This window comes from Myotis nattereri (assembly GCF_964212035.1).
Source record: "Myotis nattereri genome assembly, chromosome: 6".
In the NCBI taxonomy this organism is placed as follows: Eukaryota; Metazoa; Chordata; class Mammalia; order Chiroptera; family Vespertilionidae; genus Myotis; species Myotis nattereri.
In genome coordinates, this window is record NC_138081.1 from 34,914,643 (window position 1) to 34,930,710 (window position 16,068).

Consider the following 16,068-nt stretch of genomic DNA (forward strand, 5'->3'; position numbering starts at 1 on the left):
TTCTTTCCCTAATCAAATCACCTCCCTTCTCAGAATCCTTCACTTTGCTAACTAAAGAACATCAGACTCATTAGTTTGACAGTCATATCCTATCTTTCCTAACAAATATCCCACTATTCCCTTGTGAATGACACATATTCTAGCTATAACTGACCACCAGTCATTCCTTCATTATCTCCTTTGCTACCTCGACTCTTTACTTATGCCTTCTTTCCACTTGGGATGCTTTTCACTCCATCTTTGCCTTTCTAGATCTCAATCTCACCAATCTCCCAAACCAGTTTGCATGTCCCTTTCTCTACCATCACTTGCAACTGATGTGATCCCACCTACTTAAGCATTTGTCCTTTCTCTTGCAGTTGCTTCTATATTTGGTTATAAATTATTAGAGGGCTGGGCTTGGTCTCTGACAACTTAAATGGGCCCACAATCCAGCTTCCACAACACAGCAAGGTCAATACAGAGCAGAGTTAGGCAAACTTTCTCTGTAAAGAAACAAATAGTAAATATTTTTAGCTTCATGACTATACAGTCTTGGCCTTACAGTGTGAAAGCATCCAAAGATGACACATAAACATATGGGCATGCTGTATTCCAATAGAATATTATTGGAATAATATTCCAATAATATTCCAAAAAGCCACCCACAGCAGTGGCTTTGAATCTAGTAGGAAAAATACACAATTGAATGAATATGTAGAATGACTCATGCAAGTTGACATGATTGAGAAGAGAAGAGTGAGGACTATAGGCTCTATCTCTTTATTCCTTGCTCTATTACTTTTTACACCATGGGTGTTGGGAAAATCTCCCATAGGACTTTGAATTGTCTTCAGGAGAGGACATTGCTCCAGACATTTAAAATTGAATCCAAGAAGCTAGTAAAAGTTGCTGCAGGAAATCATCTTCGCAGAAAGGTTAGCTTAGATGCCTTTTCTACTTTTAATCTCATATAGTAGTAGAGCAAATGGACTGTGAAGTCCCCTATCGAAACTGTGACTATTCATTAGATATTTTCATATATATTGTTTTTTCTTTTTAAATGGAACTTGATTGGAGGCTTACAGAATATTTTGTACATGGTCAATACTTTATAAACAGGTCTTGAAGATTTTTGTGTTTGAGGAAGTCTTTCACAAAACAGTTTTGGATGGCACTTTTTGAAGGCATTAGCTTCCACCAGAATTTGTCATGGCACACTTCCTAGGCCACTGTTCAGCACCATGGTGTTGTTTGAGAAGAGCCACATACCACCTTGACCAGCTTGCTCATGTCATTGTTTGTTCTAATAAAAACAATTTTTCTGTAGGCTGGCTTGACATCCACTATAAGATCTTAGACTTTCATCAAATTGTACCTCAACGGTCTATCTGACACACAGTACTAAAAAGTATATTGGCTTGGTTGTAGCACAAATACACTTCTTGTATGGATAAAAATGTGAGCATTCACCTATGACATGATACACACATGAATTTACGCTATTTTAAATGGCCAAGGTGGAGGAGATGGACAAAACAAGCACACCAAGTGGTGGAGGCTGTTGGCTTTCCTCCGAACTCCATTCTACTTTTGTTTCATTGGGATGAAGTTGTACCTGGGCACATGGTTGTTCAGCCACAGACTCATTTCCCAGCCTCCTCTCCACTATGTGAGGGCTTGTGATTGAATCCTCATGGGAGAATGTGAGAGAAGTGAAACGTGAGGGGCTTTGTAATATGGATGTGTGCTCTTCTCCTTCCACAGATGGAACTTAAATGGGCCCACAATCCAGCTTCCACAACACAGCAAGGTCAATACAGAGCAGAGTTAGGCAAACTTTCTCTGTAAAGAAACAAATAGTAAATACTTTTAGCTTCATGACTATACAGTCTTGGCCTTACAGTGTGAAAGCATCCAAAGATGACACATAAACATATGGGCATGCTGTATTCCAATAGAATATATTTATAAAAGCAAGTGGTAGGCTGGATGGGGCTCACAAGCCTGCAGCTTTCGAACCTCCCTTACCTGTGGCTAAGACACTCTGTGGGAAAAAAGAGGTGCCTAAATGAGCCCATCAGACCAGACCAGACCAGACCACGCACCTCTGGACTATTAATGAGAGAAAAGTAAACTTCCTTTTCTGCAAGCTGCTGTGTCCTGGGCCTCTTTGTTTAGCAGTGGGATTTTCCCCTAACCAGGACATGTGAGCAGACATTGTTGTCTTTCCTCAGATGCAACTTCACATTTGAAAGCAGAAACTTTCAGCTGGACTCCAGCTATTAGAAGTAGGCTCATCACTGTGTCCTACTTCTCCCAAGAAGGCTCTAAGTTATTCCTTCTTCCCTATCCATTTAAGAAAGATACAGTAGTTTTCTCAGTGGCCATCTATCTATTCAGCCTATTGTCTTACATTTTCTTGAAAATGACACAGGAATCCCAGGGTCAATATTGACATCTCCAGAGCTGCCTGGGGAGAAGAGAAGAATCTAGATATTATATGTAAAGAAGGTAAAATTTTAGCAGGGGTCATTTTTCATCCCTCCTCCATCCAAAGGCCTCTTTCCTCAGGTATCTCTTCTAGATCCTAGTTCTGGAGCATCGCTTTTTCATCACTGTGAATTAAAAGGATAGATGGTAAAACTTAATATATGTCCTTTCCCCCAATTTGTCTTGTTTTGTTTTTTTTCCCCCAATCATAAATTACATGGCCTTTACAGAAAAACTTGAAAATATAAAGTTAAAAGTTTGCACAGTACAACTCCCACACATAACCATGGCTAACAATTCTGGTGTATTTGCTATTTATGTTTGACTTGCATTTAGGCATAATTTAAGAAAACTCTTCAAAATCCAACGGATAATATTCAGCAATTAAAGCAAATGAAATTGGTGAATAATAGGCAGCTTGGTCAGTATTTTCTGCCTGAGGATCAGGGAGGGCTTGATGGAAGAGGTAATATTTCAGTTTGTTCTTATAGTATAAACAGCATTTTGAAGGAGAGAAATAAGAAAAAAATCCTATGATTAAAAGAAAAGCATGAAGGCATTAAAATATACATGTGTATGAATAATTTAATGGCTGACTGTATTCTTGAAGAAGGATTAAAATTTTGTGCTCATTTCTTTATTTATGCATTGGGGGTAGTCCTATTTGCCTTCTTATTATCCTAGAAAATGGAATATGTTAAAATAATCCATATTCAAAGATTTTGAACTCTTCAAAGGAAAGGTGCCTAAAAATCTACAGAATAATTGAGGTATCATCTTTTTGTCATTCTTACCATCTATAATGATTGTATTCACTATCTTATGATCAAATAATTCTTCTCATAGTGCAGCGGTTCTCAACCTGTGAGTCGCAACCCCTTTGGGGGTCAAACGACCCTTTCACAGGGGTCGCCTAAGACTATCAGAAAACACATATATAATTACATATTGTTTTTGTGATTAATCACTATGCTTTAATTATGTTCAATTTGTAACAATGAAAATACATCCTACATATCAGATATTTACATTACGATTCATTACAGTTATGAAGTAGCAACGAAAATAATTTTATGGTTGGGGGTCACCACAACATGAGGAACTGTATTAAAGAGTCGTGGCATTAGGAAGGTTGAGAACCACTGTCATAGTGGTTTCTATTAAAAATTCATAAGAAAAAGATATTGCAAGTTTTAAATATCTGTTTATCTTTGAGACTTTAATTTACATGGAAAAGTTATCAGAAAATCATACTTATTCTAGGTTAAATGAGAAGAACATTAACTTAATTTTTCTTGTGTGTTTTTGGATGTTTCTGACTGCCATAGTAGTGCCTCACAATAACTTATAAAATTAATTTTCAGTTTCAATCATCATTAATTTGGCTGTCTCAAAATCAGGCTATATATTATTCAAGTACCATTCTTTAGTGTCATGAAAACAAACCACTACTGTGTGTGTTGAAAAATAAGCATTCCATTTGCAGACACTTGCAAATAGTTCAGAGTATGTATTATTATGACAGCAGTTACACTTCCGATATTTCTGCTTCTCAGGTAAAAAGAAAATCTAAAAAGCAATAGGACAAAAACATATTGACAAGTAATCTGCCTAAATACCTACATGAATACTTGGAAATGTCAGATCTTTACTCACTATAATCTTGAATTCCCCATGTTTTATATGATGAACATTACAGCCTCTAGTTAGGTACCATATCATATAAAATTATAGAGGATTACATTTAAATTTAAGATTGTATTCTAATGTTCATATGGACTAAATTTAAAAAATACCCTATTTATGCATACCTATGCAAGAGTAATTTCACTGTCATATTGCAAGTTGAGTTTTATAGTTTCGTTTATCAAAAATACGTTTATTAAAATTTTATTGTTGAGAGTATTACAGACTTCCTCCCTCCCGCCTATTACCCCTGCCACCCAGTTCCTGCCCTGCCCCACGCCTTCACCACCCTATTGTCTGTGTCCATAGATAATGCAAATATGCATATAAGATCTTTATTTAACCTCTTCCCAACTACCCCCACCCCCTTTTCCACTGAGATTCTTCAGTCTATTTCATGTTTCTATGCCTCTGGTCCTATTTTATTCAGCCATTTATTTTGTTAGATTCCTTGTACATTTATTTTGATTTTTAGATTCAATTGTCAATAGATATATATTTACTGACATTTTATTTTTCATATTTTTAATATATTTTTTTCTTCTTCCTCTTCTTAAAGAATACCCTTCAACATTTCATATAATACTGGTTTGATGCTAAAGGAGTTCAACACCACGAAACCAGTATTACATGAAAAATAGGTTTATTTTTAAAGGGAACTCCAATTCAGGTATGACAAGGGTAGAAAATAAACTCAAGTATACAAGAAACATCCCGGTTCTTATTTCCTTTAAATCAAATTAAACAGACCCTGACTCAACCTTATCAGACTAAAAAGAAACACACTGTCAGTACTGGGGTCCCTGCTTCCTGTAGAATCATCTCAACATCCAGGAGGTCACAAAGTAGGTTCAGAAAAAGGGCTTCTACTTCCTGGGCCATCATGGTCCTTGATGATATATCAGAGTTAAACTTCAAAATCAGTGCTTCCTTGAAGTTTCCCAGCCCCTCTGTTCCATAGCAAGTGGGGGAATCAGGATTTTTGCTGAGGCTGGGGCTGCCAACACCTAGGGTCTCTCCTCTCTAGAGGCACCAAGGAGCCATCCTTTTGTAGTCCTGTTACCTTTTTGCAGGGACACTGTGCACAGTGGTGCACTTTTATGGCAAAAGATTAGATTGAGGGGGTGAGGGGACTTAGAGCCAGCCTGCATACTGCTTACCAGGCCTTGTGCCTAAGCATAGGGTGGATTCATTCTACTCTGGACCCAGCACCACCTGTTCATAAGCCATATTCCTTTTGGCCTGCATCTGCCCAGAGGGGACCCTTTTCCAGTGGCACAAAGTTTCCTGAACAGACTAGCTGCAGCCTGGTCCTCCTTCCAGCATTGCCACAGAACACAGCACGAGTTGCCACCCCTTGTGGAGTCCTCCGATCTCGTCCACTTCTCCCTCCATGAGAACTGAATCTCTGCTCTCAGCATGTGGCTTCTTAAAAGCCCTTCTCTCCCATTCTCTTCCAGGATGCTCAGTGAAACTCCTTTTGAGGATTTAGGATTTTGCAAGAGTGAAAAGGCCTTTGGCTACAGGAGTTTTGGTTTTCTGCCTGGCTGAGCTATCCATGGGAAGAAATGACCAGAGCCTGGTGCCCAGCTTGGAACAGGAGAAAGGTGCCAGCTAACAGTGCAGCACACACACCAATGTCTCAAAATCCCCCACCACTCAATGTTAAGGGGAATTGTTAAGTTATAATGTTTATGATCTGCCACTTCTCCCACCCTGAGGAAGGACCATCTGTCTTGAACTTGACTGCTCTCCAGGATAATGACTGAGGGAAAGAGAGTTCATAAGTCAGCAGCTGGGCATGAAGAAAGGAAGGGAGATTAGAGCAGAGGGAGCCCCAGCAGAGAGAAGAACAGAAAGGGTTGTCTTGTGGAAGGAGTGGGGCAGCTGACATGATAGTAGGATATTAGAGACATGCTGTTGTAAGAGTATCCTTGAAAAGTTCTGCTGTGTATTATGTTATTATGTTATAACTAGAGGCCCAGTGCATGAAAATTCATGCACTTGGGGGAGGGGTCCCCTTGTCTAGGACCCCTTGGGGGATATCCACCTGCCAGCTTAGGCCCGCTCCTTGGGGAATTGGGCCTAAGCTGCCAGTCAGACATCCCTCTGGCAGCCCAGAAGCCCTCAGGGGATGTCCAACTGTGGCTTAGCCCCGCTCCCCTGTAGCTGCCTCTGTGGAAAGTGTGGTGCTGGGACCAGGACTGGGCCCAGACCCATGCCAGCGCCTCTCCTGCCACCTCTGCAGAAGGGGGTGGGGTGGGTGCCTGGACTGCATGGCTGGCCTAGCACGCAGGCTTGCTGGCCCTGGCCCCGGTCCCTGCCCATGGGTTGTTCCGGCAGGTTGTCCGGAAAGTCGTTCTGCCATCTGGTCTAATTAGCATATTAGCTCTTTATTATGTACGATTCTCCCACTATCTCCTCTTCAAGAGACTAAGTGAAGACCTCATTGCTTTCCCAGGCTATTGGGGGATAAGATTTATTATTTTTTAGGCCATGCCACTGTGCTAAGATCATCCTCCATGTGGCCCAGTGTAGTTGGGCACGTGATTATTCTGCATCAACACCAGGGAGTGAACTGTACTCTGTAGCCCTGGAGGAGAAGGATAAGAGTAAGTGAAGAATGAGCCTATACACCCTATGAGAATGGCTAACATTTAAAAAATGAACAATGCCAAACCTTGGTTAGGATGTGGAGGAACTGGAATGCTCCTTCACAGATAGTAGAATGTATATCAGTATAACCACAATGGGGCACTATTTGGAAGAACCTATGTGTACCCTATGGCCTAGCAATGAAACCCCAGAGGTGGATCCTCAACAGAAGTGCACATATATGAGCACCAAAGGACATGTACTATTCATAATGGCCTCAAACTGCCCATCAAACTGCCATTATAATTCACTAACACATAGTATATTCAAGAATGGAATTCTATATAGTAATGATCACAAACCATTTATAACTATACTAGGAGCCCAGTGCATGAATTCATGCACCTTGAACTGTGGGATGCAAGGCTGCTGTAGGCACAGGGGCAGGTCTTGGCCCATCCTCCATACCCCTGCCTGGCCTCTCCCACCGTGGCCCCCAGTCCCCTGTCTGCAAGTAGCCACACTCCCACTGCTGCTGCTCCCATGTGCTGACAGTGCCAACCCCGCTCGCATTCGCTGACGGTGCAGAGCAATTAGGGCCGGCGCCAACAGTGGATGTGAGCAGCAGCTGCTACCCCGATCAACCCTCAGGAGCAGGGGGAGGTGGAGAAGCCCTCAGGGGCGATTGGGGCTGGCACCGGGCACCCAACAGCAGGTGCGAGCGCTGGGCAGGACCGCAGCACATGGGAGCAAAGAATTTTCAGTAACCACCAGAGGCTTGACCCAATGACAGTGACTAGTGCCCCACCCCCGCTCTTGGTCTGGCACCCCTGCTCACCTGCTCCACCATCCCACTGTGGCCGATGCCCACCATGTTCCGTGCTCTGCCGCTAGCTGCCAATGCCCGCCATGTTCCATGCGTGCTTCCCCTGGTGGTCAAAGCATGTCATAGCGACCAGTTGTTCGGTTGTTCCATCATTCAGTCTATTTGCATATTAGGTTTTATATATATAGATTCAGCAGTGGAGCTGATTCTTACAGATGGCGAGTGAATGAAGTCAACACAAAAGAGTTTACATGCTATGATTCTATACATACAGAGTACAAATACAGGCAAAACAATACCAGTGGGGGTGTTGTAATATTGAGAGTTGATATTGTAATATCAGTCACAAGTGGAAATGGTGATTACCACTGGGGACGGGTTGGTGACAGGAAGTACAAAGGGGTTTCTGGAATGTTGATAATGTTCTTTATCTGGGTGCAGGTTACATAGATGTATTCAGTTTGTGAAAATACAGCAAGCAATATAATTATTATGTGTGCACTTTGGGGTATGTTTCTCACACTTCAATACAAAATAAAACAAAAAAATATGATTATATTTCACCACACTTTATATCTGGCTTTTCTTTTTTAAAATAAGGCTGTAATTCTCTCATATAAATATTGAGTAGGAGCAGAATTGAATGCTGAATCATTTTGTATTCATCAAACTCTGATACAAAGAACTGAAAAATATCTCCCCATTGGTCGAGGAACTTGGGAAATGGAATTATCTCTTCTTAAATATATGAACACCAGAGTTTGACATTTTTTTGTTTTGTTTCTCTCACAGCAATGCAAAGATAAAAGCAAAGATGACATGGGGTCATGTTACAAATGACAAGCACAGTGCCTGGCATAAGGTAGCACTCAGGGGTGAAGCTATCTTTATTTCTCAGGGCTGTACCTATATGGTCCAAGCAGACAGGCATATGCTTATCAAGATGGCATATCTGCTATAGCCTGTTGCTCACCTGTACCTGAGGGACTGGACTGGATGCTAATTCTGGTGTGTCTTGAGGTCCCAGTTGTCATCTGTTGAGATGGATTTGCTTTTAAGGAGCAGCTGATGTCAGTCAACAATTACTGAGCATTTGTTTGGTGCCAGGCATTGTTCAAAATAGAACTGGTTGGAGGGAGAGAAGTTCATACAAACTACTAGGATTTAGTGGTTTGGAAGGAGGCTTTGGCAGTATCAATATTGTATATCAATGCAAGTCTTAGACAAAGATTTTTTTCTTTAGTTAAATAATTGTTGATGTAGTTTCCTTCCTTCCTTCCTTCCTTCCTTTTTTTTGTTTGTTTTGTTCTTAACCTTTGAGGTAGGTAGTATTGCATTTCACAGAGGGGAAAACGAAGTCACAAAGAGGTTAAGTAATTTGTGCAGTGTACCACAGCTAATAAGGGGCTGAGCCAGGATCTGAACCCAGATTGTGTGATTTCAGAGTCTAAGATGTTAGCAATCAAACTATGCTGAGTTATGGTTACTTGCTCATGTTTATGTCACCAAGTCCAAACAAGACAGACCAAGATGGGCCAGCCATAGTGCAAAGAGAGAAGGGTCCAGATGGTAGAGATTAATCCGGACAGCAAATGATGTGTAGGCCAAGGAGTCCTGGAAATCTCTGGCAAATGTTTTGCTGGAGGTTTAAAACATAATTCAGTTTATTTAAAAGTCTAAAATACGTTTCTTACAAACAAGAAAAGCTCTATTCTAATCAATTTGGGGGCCTATTAATATCAGTCATTGTAAGCTAGTCTATCTTATTTGAAGGGTTTTTAAATCAATATTCTGAGATAATATACTTAAGTTGTCATAAAATTCCTTTTTGCATGTTTTAGTAATATGAAAGTATTCTTTTCCCTGTCAACCAAGATTTAAAACACATTTTTTCATATTAGTGGAATTTTATGTGCCTGTTAAGTACCACATGGAAATAATCAAGTCCCATTATGACCTCAGCACCAATTCAACACCAATTTCAAAGCAGTTTACCCACTTAGTAATAGCAGCTGTGTAGTTTTTAACAGAGAAATGCCTTTGTTTTAATTTTGAGTTTGCTTACTGGATATAAGTTAATTACTCTGGCCCGATCGGGTCCATGCCCGAGTCTGTAGCACTGGAACCAGCACTCCCTGCAGCAGGTGGCCAGCTGTGGGCTGCATGGAAGATGTCTGGGAGGGAGGCTTAGAGTCTCCTGGCAGATGACTAGCTTTCTCTCTGTCCTTCTGGGATTTTCATGAGCTTTTCCTGCTAACTTGGACTCAGGTTGAGGAGTTATTTCAGTTAGAGAACTAATGCAGAGTCCCACTACTCTCATTCTCTTACAGAGCCTTTGCCAGGGGAATCTGGCCCCTTGGTGTGTGTGAAGGTTGTGACCCATGGCAATCTCCAGCTCACTTTCTTCCTCCATTTCTGAACTGAGCCCAGATTAAGAGACTGTTGCAAATCAGACACTGATGAAGGTAACCCTGAAAGCCTCTCCAGGGCTCCCCCAGTGAGCCTTTGAGGGCTTGAGTAATGAATGACTGAGAAGGTCTAGACCAGGGGTGGGCAAACTTGTTGACTCGAGGGCCACAATGGGTTCTTAAACTGGACCGGAGGGCCGGAACAAAAGCATGGATGGAGTGTTTGTGTGAACTAACATAAATTCAAAGTAAACATCATTACATAAAAGGGTACGGTCTTTTTTTTTTTTTTTTTTTTTAGTTTTATTCATTTCAAACGGGCTGGATCCGGCCCGCGGGCCATAGTTTGCCCACGGCTGGTCTAGAATCACCCTGATCAGGGTCGCCTTTAGGTGTTTACTACTCAAAAAATAGAGAGCAACGATCTAAATGTGGGGACCTCAGACTAGAAAACACTATCTTTTGGAAAAAGGGCTCAACTACTTCATATCTTGTTTTTAGAGCAACTGACTTGCTTACCTTGCATAGAGGAAGGCTTGCTGCGCCAGGCACTGGCCTCCAGCCTGTCTTACTGGCTCAGGTGGCCCTCTTTATCTTAAGTTTGAAGAGCACTGTCATCATTTACAAAGCTCTTAACTTGCATTGTCAGCATGAGCCTCTTTCCACTGTTCTTAGTTCTCAGCCCAGAAGCCAGCTCCTTGTCTGCTGACATATGGTCTTTGTGACTAGCCGTCTGGACAACTGCCCTAACGCTGTCTGTCCCCGCCAGCTGGCCTTCCATGCTGTCTGCACATTGCTCTGCCTAGACTCTGGGCACACCTAACTTGGTCCTGCCCACATTATGGTATTTTAGAAACCAGGTCTCATTTTGATATCCAAAGATGCCATCAAAGGGCAATAAGAAAATAAAATTTCCAAGGACGTAGTGTTAGGACAGATGATTTTTTGTTGTTGTTAATCCTCACTGGAGGATATTTTTCCATTCATTTTTAGAAAGAGTGGAAGGGAGGGGGGGAGACAGAGAGAGAGAGAAACATCATTGTGAGAGAGACACATCCGTTGGTTGCCTACCACATGTGCATGCGCCTTGACCAAGGCCAGGGATTGAGCCTGCAACCTGGGTAAGTGCCCTTGACTGGAATCAAACCCAGGACCCTGCAGTCTGCAGGCTTACGCTCTATCCACTGAGCCAAACTGGTTAGGGCATGACAGATGAATTTTTTAAAAGAAATATTTCCTGGTTAAAGTAAAATACCTTCTTTTTTTCCTATTATAACAGTAATTCATGATCCCTGGAGAAAATGCAGGAAATGCTGAAGAAAATGAAACTATGATAAGCACTGCATGTGATCATTCATTCATTCATTTATTCAGCACTGGACATAGAGTGGTAAACAAGTTAGACAGTGTCTCTGCTTTCATCTTATATGCTAATGAGGTAAATAGGCAAAAAACAAACTGAGAGTTATGGATAGCTATTAAGTCATTTGAGAAAATAACTCAGCATTAAGGAATAAAGAGTGATGGTGTGGTGTCTACTAAGGAAAGGGTGGCTAACTCTGAGAAGGCAGCATTTAAAAAGACTGAATGATTCGAAAAGGAGAGTCATGCAAAGATCTGGAGGAAGAGCCCTGAAGCAGAGAGAGGAGCAGACAGGAAGATCCTGAGGTAGGAATAAACTTGGTGCATCTGAAGGACAGAAAGAAGCCCAGTGTATGTGCTAGAGTTCGACTGGTGATGAGGATTAATGAAGGAGAAAGGAAAGGCAGGCAAGAGCAAGGACATGAGAAATTGTAAGCATTGGTATTTAGCTCCATTTTTAACTCTAAGTGCCTTTGGAGATTTTAAACAGGATGCAATCATACTATGAAAAATCACTTGGTATAGTGTGCAATGGATTTTATGGAGAGAAGAATGAAACTATTAGAAGCACAAGGCTTGGATTATCTTACTGAAACCTCATCAACACCCTCTGAGGTAGATATTATGAGACTTAATCTATAGAAAAAAATTAAATAACAACTGATGGAACTGGGGTTTTCACATTGGAAGTGCCATCCTAGAGCTCCCATCTTAAACACTGTATTTTCATTTTGAAAGCTCTGAAGAGTCATTCTAAAAGTAATGAAATTCCAGAGAAATATAAACTGTCCTGGGAAATAGGGTTGGGAATTGGATCACCATTGGGAGCCATGCCAACCCAGAGGTTTCAGAATTGGGTACCAAGCATAACTGCTTCTATGATTCCGATCCCTTTTCTTACCCTGTGAATCAGCCTCCTTTGCTCCTCCTTCTCTTTCGTGCATATAAGCAGCCTACCCTCACTTTCTGTGCCTTCTCTGACCCCGATTCTAATGCATGGCATCCTTTACAACTCCACTCTTACAGTACACTGTGCCACTCTTCTGGTTTTCCATTTCCTCATTTCTTAGGAAAGTGTTGGCCTACCATAGTTGTTAGAGTGTGTTCCTTGCAAATAAAAGAAACTAATTCTATTAAGTTCTGTTAAAAGTCAATTCATAGGAACTATGGGTAGATCACAAGAAACCTGTTTGGAATTTAGGGAACCTAGGTCTCTCTAGAAAGTGTCAGAAGCAGGCTCTGACAGATATCCATGTATGTGCCAGCCCTGCAAGGTTCGTTTTTTCTTTCTCCTGCCTTTGCACAACATGGCCTGAAATGCAATGAAGAGAGGATCTGATTGACCCAGAGCTAGTGATGTGCCACCCCTTAGCTGTGCCCGGCAATAACAAGGAAGTTAGTTGAAGGAGCCTCCATGATGCCTAGCCTCACTTTCCCAAAAGCATTGCAGGAGATAATTACTTAGATGGATATTAGGAAGCTATAAGAAAGTGGGGGATACATGTTGGGTAGAGAAAATATCCGAAATGTTTCCCATGCCCGTTCATCTTTTCTCTTAGTCCGGCACACCATTCATCGTTTCCTGGCTAGTCTATAAATGGGCTATAAGCTTGTGGCTGGCCTTAATGCATTTCAAAGTTACAATATAAATGACTTTCCAATTATCTTCTGTTTTGAATTATTTATGCCACCACTTCCTTCTGTTTGCACATGCAAGATCTGATCGTGGGAAATGGCTCTATTATAACCATCTATCAGACAAAACTCTGGCACTGTATTTCTTTATTTACAAATATTTCTTTAGCATTGCTCTTTTATTTACTACTGTGGCAGGTGCTATGGGGAGATAGAGAGGCACTGGATGTGATTATTGCTTTCGAGGTGCTTAGAATCAAATGTAGGAAACATAATACAAAATAAATAATAAAAAATAAAACGGTACATAATCAAAAATAAAAAGCATTCCTCTGTGTATGGGGGTAGCATGGATGAGAACATAACTTGTGCTAATGTAAAAGGCGATAGGTGTGAGGTGTAATTTAAATCTTGAAAGAACATATTTGATCTGGGAAAGAGATAAATTTGTGGTGCGGCAACGAGATGATCTATGTGTAGGCTACGTTGATCTAAATTACGATGTTTGCTATTCATTTTTCCAAAAGATGGGACTCAGATTGATCACTTCTTCTGTGTGTTGTATAAAGATTTTGTCCCAGGGTCATTCCCCTTGGCCACAGTCCTGCTACGCAGCCTTGCAGGGAGGTGCTGTAGCTCTGCCGTTTGTAAGTGGCACAGGCCTGGGCTTCCTGTCTACCGCTATCTTTCTACTGGTAATGTCATGAAATGCCTCTGGCAGCATAAATAACTTTATTACTAAGCTGTAAAGTAGAGCAAGTTATTAATATTGTATGAATTGCTTTCTATTCAATTTTTTTCTCTAATGGGGAAAGATCTCACTATATTCTGGAAAATATATCCTTAAAACTGCTGAGTCGCGTGTATTGAATGAACTGAATTAGGAAGCACCATTGCTGCTGGAAATTTTGATTGGAAGCTCCTTTTAATAAGTTCGGGTTTGCTTCTGAGATGCTCATTTTCTTTAGGAATTCAATTGATTATGGCAGCCTAACTCTCAGCAGTAACTACAAGAAATTAGATTTTACTGTGAATCGCAGGCCTGCGATTGATGATATGACACTCTGAGCATTATCAAGGGGCTCATGGACTGCTTTGTTGTGGGAGGTAATTGACACTAAAAGCTTTTGAAAATTGAGGTTTACAGGAGCAAGTCCAAGTCAATGATGTTTTGTTTCATCCAAGGTATTTGAATAAGACATGAATAAGGCATGCTCTGATACCATGTTACAAAGCCCAAGTTTAGGCAGGGTATTAACTTCCTCTCCAACAAGCTAGAGTTAAGCTATAAGGATAAAAATTAAATTCCCTCCAGATCAGTGTGACTGCTCTTTGAGGAACAGAAGAAGAAAGGGGACTGCAGATATCACAGACTGAGCTTGTTTGATGCAGGTTTATTTCCCTTGGGCTGCTAATAACCACATTTCAAATTTTCTCCTTTTTTGATGTTTAAAAATTGAGAGTCTGCCTATCCTTTATTTTAAATGGATTTAAAAACAAAACCCTCTAGAAAACCTCAGGATGCTAGGTTCCAGTCCTAGATTTCCCACCAGCTCACATGATTTTCAGCCGTTATGTCCCCAATGTCAAGAAACACCTGACTCATAGTGTTGAATGCACACTCCTTCCCCAGAGAGTATGCAGGGCGTGTACAATTCCTGGCTCACTAGCAGGGTCTGGACTGACACCTTTCTCTCCTCTATCCAAATATCACTATTTTATTAGTAGTTAACAAACTACTATGAGACTTCCAACCAATCATGACCTACTCTGTATCTTAATACATGACTGGTATCTGCTGCACACATAGTCCAGCTGTGAATGAATCGCTTAATTTTTCTTACTCATCGGCCCCTTGTAGGTATAAAAATCTACAAACACCACTGTATAGCAATAATCAAGTCAATGAGGCCTCTTTGTATATTGATATCATACTAACATAAAAAATCGTCATACTTATTAAGTTGTAGATCTTGCAACACCAAATCCTGAATTTGACAGTAGCACAAAGAAATTATTTAGGGTATGTAGTTATTCTGACTGACATTCATCTACAGGGTTATGGCTACTTCCTTGAAAATAATCTTTCTTGAATGTCTATATTGGACTTATTAGCCATTAATGCATAATGAATACAATCATGATGTTAATATTAGTGTAGTAGAGATATAAAATTTATATTTGCAGTCCATTCCAGTCATCGGGGCACTGGTCTATAAGATCCATGAAGCCTGGCCTTGGGTCTGGTTTGTTCATATCCTCAGAGTCTGGCACAGAGATGTCCACTGATATTTGCTGTCAACCAACAATTTCCATAATAATGACAATATATAAAATAGTGGTGTCTTTTATATTTTTTATCTGACTCTTTTTGTTTATGTATGAAAGAAACCCAACTTAATTGAACTTAAACAAAAACAAAAGATGCTGTTGTGTGACCAACCCCAAAATGGAAGGTGGCTGCCTGGTCTTAGGAGTAATACTTAGTGATCCAAATCAACATCTTTCTCCATCTCTCATTCCTGATTTGTCCCGCATCTTCCACAAGGTGACTCATGTCTGCAGGCAGCACCTCAGTTCACATTTCAATTTTAGCATCAGAGAGGGACCACCTTCCTTAGTTTCAGTCTGGCTCCTGTTTTTTACCCATTTTTACTGGCAAAGGATAGGAGCAGGCCAAGGTTCCATAGAAAATCTTTTATCAAGGATTTGTTAGTTCATATATAAAAGAGGTTTAAAGAAGAGAAAGCTTTAAAAGGTTATTTGTTAAACATTTTATTTTAACTTAAACTAATTTGCCATTTTTTTTTATGTAAAGCCATGACTTTTTTTTTAGTTTGGGACTAGTTGGAGCTCTATCTTGTTCTGAAAAAGTAAACAAACAACCCAGACCTTCATGCATTGTACTTTTCAACTGTGATTTCTTTAAAATGGACCAAAGATTTAAAGGTACTACAGAATCCTTCTAGATGTTTAATATTTCTCCTTCAAATGTTTATAGTGGTATTTCTCATGATGTTCTTGACAGCTGTGTGTTTGTCTGTATGTGTGCGTGTGCGCGCGCGCCTGCGTGTGTGTGATTAG

The 16,068-nt window shown here is 40.6% G+C and overlaps 1 protein-coding gene across 1 annotated transcript in view; it reads right to left on the minus strand.

Moving 5' to 3' along the window:
* Positions 1-740: 740 nt before the first annotated feature.
* Positions 741-16,068, minus strand: part of LOC308520818 (uncharacterized protein) — a gene marked incomplete at its 5' end in the record, with an annotated part of 89,645 nt that continues 74,317 nt past the window's right edge. Inside the window, 2 exons of the mRNA XM_081093548.1 lie at positions 741-1,824; positions 2,396-2,597. The remainder of the gene's footprint in view (positions 1,825-2,395; positions 2,598-16,068) is intronic.